At 38.3% G+C, this 7,575-nt stretch overlaps 1 long non-coding RNA gene across 1 annotated transcript in view; it reads right to left on the reverse strand.

Moving 5' to 3' along the window:
• Positions 1-1,289: 1,289 nt before the first annotated feature.
• The window catches only part of LOC132028017 (uncharacterized), a 130,632-nt gene continuing 124,346 nt past the window's right edge, over positions 1,290-7,575 (reverse strand). The window contains exons 5-6 of the long non-coding RNA XR_009407319.1: positions 5,265-5,342; positions 1,290-1,371 (exon numbers count right to left, since the gene is read on the reverse strand). This is a non-coding gene — a long non-coding RNA (uncharacterized LOC132028017). The remainder of the gene's footprint in view (positions 1,372-5,264; positions 5,343-7,575) is intronic.

The following is a 7,575-nucleotide window of genomic DNA, read 5'->3' on the forward strand; positions in this document are numbered from 1 at the left end:
GATTTTAAAATAGTAAAAACACTTTCTGTCCCCTTCTTTTAAAAAGTCGCTCTCAGGGAGTACCTGGGTGGCAGGGTTGGTTGAGCATTCAACTCTTAGTTTTGGCTCAGGTCATGAACTCAAGGTCCTGGGATCAAGTCGGGTTCAGGCTCTGTGCTCAGCAGGGAGGCTCCTTCAGACTCTCTCCTTCCTCCCCTCCCCCTGCTTGCTCATGTTCTCTCTCTCAAATAAATAAATCTTTTTAAAAAATCACTCTCAAAAATATGTAAATAACAAGAAACAGAAACGAAAACTTCAACTTCAGTGCAGCCAGGAGATTCCTATAACCCTAAACCAAATATTTGAAAGCAGAGAGTGGATGGAGAAATTGTAAATGACTGACTTAGTCAGCAACAGGAAGATTAAATCTACAACAGTGTGATATAAATGAGAAGCCACTCTGATCCTCTGAATCCTGAAAAGTTGCTGGAAATGGGGCCAGTAGTCATTACAGAAACCAGCTGAAAAGTCTGTATAAGGAGCAGTGAGCCCTTTAGGTCCTCACCTCTATAACCAGGTAACATACATCTCCCACCCTAAATTAAATACTGAACCAGAGAAATCTAGACTGGGTCACCAACACAGAGGAGGGTAGGATTTTGTGCCTTGCTGAAACCGGAGAATTAAATTTTATCTGCATAATAGAGCTTGAAACTCCCAAGAGCCTCTCTGCCTTTTCAGATTTTGTACACTAAAAGCCACTGTATTACCCTCCAGGCAGGAAGCCGGAATATCCTCTTTCTGAGAATTGTTTTAGAATAAAAATCTATAGAAATTTGTATCTGGAGGGAAAAGCCTGCTGACCGTCTTGTTGATATCCACCAATCTGTAAGCCCCAGCCAAATACGCAGACTCCAATCAGTACTCTGCTGCTTCTCTCTTCTATGGAAACAGTCTAGAGTGATCAGACATTGAGAAATATGAAGCAGGGAGATCAGACCTGCCTGGCGGGGCTTTGTGATAATTATATGAGTTTGTAAATTCACAGCATCTGGCTGACTGAAGGTGCTTATAAGGCAGCCATTAGTTTCTTGGAATTAACTGTACATTTATTCCCCCTGAAAATAAGTAAATATTTATTTTCACAATATAACTTCAAAGGTAGGAGCATTTTGCTGTGTTTCTATTGCTCCACTGCAGTTGTTGATGTTAAATAAAGTGGAAGGACTATGTCCTTAGCAGTTACAAGGGGTAAACTTGCAGCATGGATACTATAAAAACTGGAAAATTCCTTACCTTAATGCACATTCATGGCTGGTTACATATCTAGTGATCCAAAGAGGTAAGAATCTTCAGATTCACACTCTTCTTTATAGGCATTTGCTTCTGGAACTGTGTGGGAAACCATGAGCGAATATAAATAATTTAAAATCAGGATAACACAGGACTGTCTGGTGGCTCAGTCAGTTAAGCATCTGCCTTCAGCTCAGGGCATGATCTCGGAGTCCTGGGATTGAGCCCCAAGTCTGGCTCTTCGCTCAGAGGGGAGTGTGCCTCTCCCTCTCCTTCTTTGTTCTCTCTCTCTCTCAAATAAATAAGTAAAAACAGGATAAACCCTAATGATATGGACTAGTAACATATTGCCCTGAAGCACTAAAAAAAAAAAGAAAGAAAGAAAGAAAGAAAGAAGGACAAACAAAACACAGTTAAAGAAAATATAAGTATGGTGACAGTGTTTCTAGCAGGTTATCTGAACACCAATGTAAATAATAAAAAAACAGAAGATTAATGTTAATCCAAAGCCCTTCTTCCTCTCTGTTACCAGTCCCATCAGTTTGAACAGTCCCACACCTGTCACGGAGACCTTTGCTGTGAATTTTTGTGTGATTTCTCATCAGGCATTTCCTCTTCCTTGAGAAACGATGCCAGGTGTTACTTTTTGCCAATTCTCACACAAAGTGGTTTACATGGAACCAAGTCCATCCTCAGGTGTTGAGGGTGGACATCTGATCCTTGAGGGCCTGTCAGAACATTGTCCCCCGCCCTCAATCATAGTAATTGGTTAAGCAAAGAAAACATCACCATATCAGACATTCCAAGACTTTTGACAGGGGCACTAGGTGAAAAATCCTTTCCTTTCTTCTACCTTAGAACATGGGAAGATTTTTTTTAAAGATTTATTTATTTATGTGGGCTCTTGAGTGGCTCAGGTCATGGTCCCGGGGTCCTGTGATCCAAGCCCCACATCAGGTCCCCTGCTCGGTGGGAAACTTGCTTCTCCCTCTCCCACTCCCCCTTGCTTGTGTTTCCTCTCTTTCTGTGTCTCTCTCTGTCAAATAAATAAAAAAAAAAAATCTTTAAAAATAAATAAATACAATAAAAGGATTTATTTATTTACTTGAGAGAGAAAGAGTGAGTACAAGTGTATGGGGGGAGGGGCAGAGAGAGAGAGAAGAAGACAGAGAATCTCTCAAGCAGACTCCCCACAGAGTGCAGAGCAAGATATGGGGCTCCATCTCACTATCCATGAGATCATGCGGGGAACCAAAACTAAGAGTTGGATGTTTAACTGACTGAGCCACCCAGGCACCCCAGAACATGGGAAGATACCAGGTCTGAGCTGCTAGGAGATAGCCCAAAGAGAAAGCCCACCTAAGAGGGAGGCCAACTCTAGAAGGATGAAGGATAAAGGACCAAGAGTAAAAGGTTCTGGTTATACCAATACATTGGATTTAGCAATACTGCAGATAAGAAATACCCTGGACTTTCAGGTATAGGAGTCGATGAGCTCCTTTCATTGCTGAAGCCAGTTTGGATTGGATTTTCTATCACTTGAACTAAAAATCCCTGACTAATACATTCATGAATGTGTAATAAGTATATTTAAAATACAGTATGATCTAGTCTTCTTCCATAGATCATGCAGGCAAAACCCCTCACAGATGTTCCCATCTAAATAGTCTTCTAGCACAAATACATATCATATTAATAATAGAGTCAAAAAGTTATTTTAAATCTTTGATTCCCCCAACATCAAGCGTACTTAATGAGGAGTGAGAAACCCTCAGTAAATATTTATTGAATGACTTGAAAATGACAGGCTGAATAAATGAATGAGTAATGTAAATCCCTGACCTTGTCTAACATCAATCCCTACAGTGAGCATTCTCTGTATAGATAATCATTAATCCTAATTTAATGATTTCCAGGAATCACTAGAAACTCTCAGCTCCTTCAGTGGAAAGAAAAATATTCAATTAGCTTTATATAATGCAAACAGAATGTGTCTACAATATTCTTGGTGCTTGGTTAGAGATTGGAAAAAAGCACATTAAATTAGCCTGGTTCTTGTCGCCTAGGAACTCATCAGATATAGGGATATGTATAGCGAGAGTTCTAAAGGAAATATGACTCTATAAACTATATGTATATGGTTAAGCATAATTACTTTTTGAAAAATTCCTCACATAATATTGAGTCCCTAAACATTCATAGGAGTTCTCCTCTAAAAATATATACTACATTGTTTGCACAAATAACAACTGAAGTCATTTATTAAGCACTTACTCTGTACCATGCTCTGTGCTAAATTCTTTATGTATACCACGGTTTCTTGAACTCCTCATAACCACTGTATATGGTACAATAGAAGGTGATTCACCTAAGACTTTAAATACTGTAATCATTCAAATAATGAACTTGTTCTTTTAAACAGGTTTTCTCTGATACATTGTATAATAATAGATAATCAGTTTGCTGCAACTTGTTGTGCTGAGGAGCAGTGCAAACTCCAAGGCTACAAATGAGAGGTAGGTGATGACAAAGTGAACAAGGTGGTGTGGATTTATAAAGGATGGGTCGAAACTGATTCTGATGAGGCTGTTTGATGCTGTGCAAATTTCATAAATCCCATGGAACAAAATTTATTCACTAATGTGAAGTTATTATGGATATATAGTTTGGGGGAGAGCCTTGAAAATAAAGAATGACACCAGCAAGTAGAGGCTCCTGTCTGATTTTTTCCAAAGACCTTTTAGATTGTTCTCTCCTGTGGCTGCTACAGAAAAGCAAATGCTGATGAATAGTGATCTTCCCAAACTTCTTTCTGCAGGTTAGGAATAAATTTCATGTTTCTAAAATAAATTTCAGACTTAACAAGATTACTAGACGCCTTTTTTAACCATTGTTTAGGAAAAGAGTATGGTTTATAAATTCTAATTTTGCAGTAAAAATTTGGTAGGCAAAATATACTAATTACACATATTCACATCATTAAATACTTCTATTTTATGTGATACATATTTTCCTTTCACAGGTAAGCAAATATTTTCATTCAAAGCAAAATATCTATAGATATGCAATAAATTCCTTAAGCAACTTGAAGTGGTAAGTAAAAAAAAGTGTTTGTAGGACATCTATGCATTTTAACTTATTTCTTACCATACTGGACATCTCATATACCAAACTGTCCATCTAAAATGTGTAAAACATCTAAAATGTGTAAAACATTGTATTCTTTTGCAGTTAAGATATCTAATATAAGAAATATTAATCTGTAATGAATTAGGCCCTGGCAGTCCAAGTAAATAACCTTTTACTGTAGGTATTAGTACTCACACTTATTAACTTATTAACATATAATAATATATAATATATTATATGTAATATAGTAATAATAACTCACAGCTATTAATTAATTAACTATTAATTAATTAATAAATACCGGGACTCAGAGAAGCTAAGTAACTTGCCCAAGGTCAAACAAATAATAGTTGGCTGAACCAAAATTAAAATCTTTGTCTCTCAGATTCCAAAGCCCATGCTCCTTAGTAGTGTGATATATCATTCAAAGAGTGATAACCAAAGGAAATGCAATATGATTGGTCTGGCACAGCCTATATGGAATACAATGTATCACATTAGATACAACAGTGTAGAATGAAATATACTAGAACATAACTTCTTGAAGTCAAGAATTTTTATGTTTTATTCACTGTTATAGTCCCAGGACCTCTGATAGTTACTAATACATAAGAGATACTTAATAAATATTTGTAGAACAGATAGAAAAATGGATTACTTAGTTTCTTTACCGTTAACACAATCTAATACTTAGCTTGTTTAGCACTGAGAGGATAAATGTGTATTTGTATTTACATCTACTAAAACTGTTATTTTTTTGTCACAAGCAAGTAATAAGCCATAACTCTCCCATCATGTAATTGTGAAGTGTTTTTAAATTAACAATTATTTATTCACTCAACAGATGCTTATTGGGTACCTACAATATGCTGTATATCCAGGTCTTTTGAGATCCATCAGCAAACACAACAAAAAAATTCTGCCTTCATGGAACTTGCATTCTAGAAGGAGAGAAAGACAACAAACAATACAGCTTATAAATAAATAACATAGTACACTGGAAAATAACAAATGCTATGTAAAAAGAAAAAAAAGTAGAGTAAGATCAAAAGTTTTGGGGTTGGGGGGGCATGGGATGCAACTGTTAATATTTAATAGTGTGGCACTATTGTCTCTACTGAGACAGTGACACTTGAGCAGGAGGTGACAGAATTAGGCACAGAGGTAGCTGGTGGAAGAGTGTTTCAGGCAGAGGAAACAGTAGATGCGGGCCCTTAGGTGGGAATGTAATTGGCAGATTTGCACAACAGCAAGAAGGCCATTGTGACTGGACCAGAGGGAACAAGGGGGGATCTAGGAGGAGACGAAGCAGCAGGAGTAAAAGAGCAAAGCACTCAGAGTTTTGTGGCCACAGTAAGGCTCTTTTATTCCAAATGAAATGTGACAGCATTTTGTGTACAGATTAAAGAGGCCAAAAGTAGAAGAAGGGAGAACTCTTGGAGTTTAGTGCAGCAATCCAGGTTAGAAATAACAGTGCCTGGGACCAGGGTAACAACAGTGAGGTTGATGAGATGTGAGGAGATTTTAGATATATTTTGACAGTGGTGTCAAAAGTCTGTCTTTACAAAGAGGACATGGAGTATGAGAGAAAGGGAGATAATATCAAGGTTTTTGGTCTACAAAACTGGAAAGATAAAGTGGCACTCACTGAGGGAACATTATAAATATAGCAAATCCGTTGGGGTGGGAGAGGTCATTTCTAGACATTTGTAAGAATAAGGCATTTGGAAAAGAGATCTGAACTGGACATGCAAATTTGGGAGTCATGGTATAGAGATGAGTTTTTGTTGTTATTTTTTTAAAAAAAGATTTTATTTATTTATTTGACTGACAGAGATCACAAGTAGGCAGAGAGGCAGGCACAGAGAGAGGAGGAAGCAGGCTCCCCGCTGAGCAGAGAGCCCAATGTGGGGCTCCAGCCCAGGATCTTGGAATCATGACCTGAGCCAAAAGGCTTTAACCCACTGAGCCACCCAGGCACCCCTAGAGATGAGTTTTAAGTTTTTTTTTTTTTAATTCATTTATTTGACAGAGAGAGATCACAAGTAGATGGAGAGGCAGGCAGAGAGAGAGAGAGAGAGAGGGAAGCAGGCTCCCCGCCGAGCAGAGAACCCGATGCGGACCCTGAGATCATGACCTGAGCCGAAGGCAGCAGCTCAACCCACTGAGCCACCCAGGCGCCCTAGAGATGAGTTTTAAAGCCATGAAATTAGATGATCATCAAGGCACTAAATGCAGAAAGAGGAGAGAATAAAATCAGGAGTGAGCCTGACTTCTAGGGCTCATAGAGAAGAAAAGATCACACAGAAGAAGGGAAAAAAGGAAAAAAATCAAGGAGACTGAAAATGTGTAGCTAGTAAAGGAGCAGAAAACACAAACCAGTACAGTGTCCTGAAGCCAAAGGAAGAAAGTGCATGAATGAGAAAAGAAGAAGCAACAACAGTGCCAACTGACATCAAGTCAAATAAAGATTAAGATCAGTTTTAAAAGAGTTATGGGGGCAAAGTCCTGATTAGAATGGGATTAAGAGAGGTGGGAAAAGAATAGAGACATTGTCAAATAGACTCTTTTGAGGAGTTTTGTTCCAAAGAACTAGAGCAGAAGTAAAAATCTAAAGGTTTTTTAAGATAGAAGAACTAGTAGTATGTTTACATGTTCATGAATATGACCCACTGGGAAGTAAAAAACAAACAAACAAACACAACTGTGAAATCCAAGAATTCCTGGAATAATGTTTTTTGATAAATGAGAGGAGCAGGATCCAGTATATATGGTGGCTATATGTCAGGTCCTACACAGTTCATCTCTCTAGAAACATAAAGGAGGCAAAGTATGTAGGGGCAGAGGAGGTGATGGGCGATGTGGAAGTTCTCATCAGATGGCTTCCATTTTTTTCGGTGAGTGGTAGCAGTATTAAGGATCCACTTCCAGTTGGTAGTCATGGATTAAAAATGAAGAAAGTCGGTCGAGGAGTCAAGATGGCGGAGAAGTAGCAGGCTGAGACTACTTCAGCTAGTCGGAGATCAGCTAGATAGCTTATCTAAAGATTGCAAACACCTGAAAATCCATCGGAGATCGAAGAGAAGAAGAACAGCAATTCTGGAAACAGAAAAACAACCACTTTCTGAAGGTAGGACCGGCAGAGAAGTGAATCCAAAGCGACGGGAAGATAGA

The sequence above is a fragment of the Mustela nigripes genome, chromosome 12 (assembly GCF_022355385.1).
Source record: "Mustela nigripes isolate SB6536 chromosome 12, MUSNIG.SB6536, whole genome shotgun sequence".
Taxonomy (NCBI): Eukaryota; Metazoa; Chordata; class Mammalia; order Carnivora; family Mustelidae; genus Mustela; species Mustela nigripes.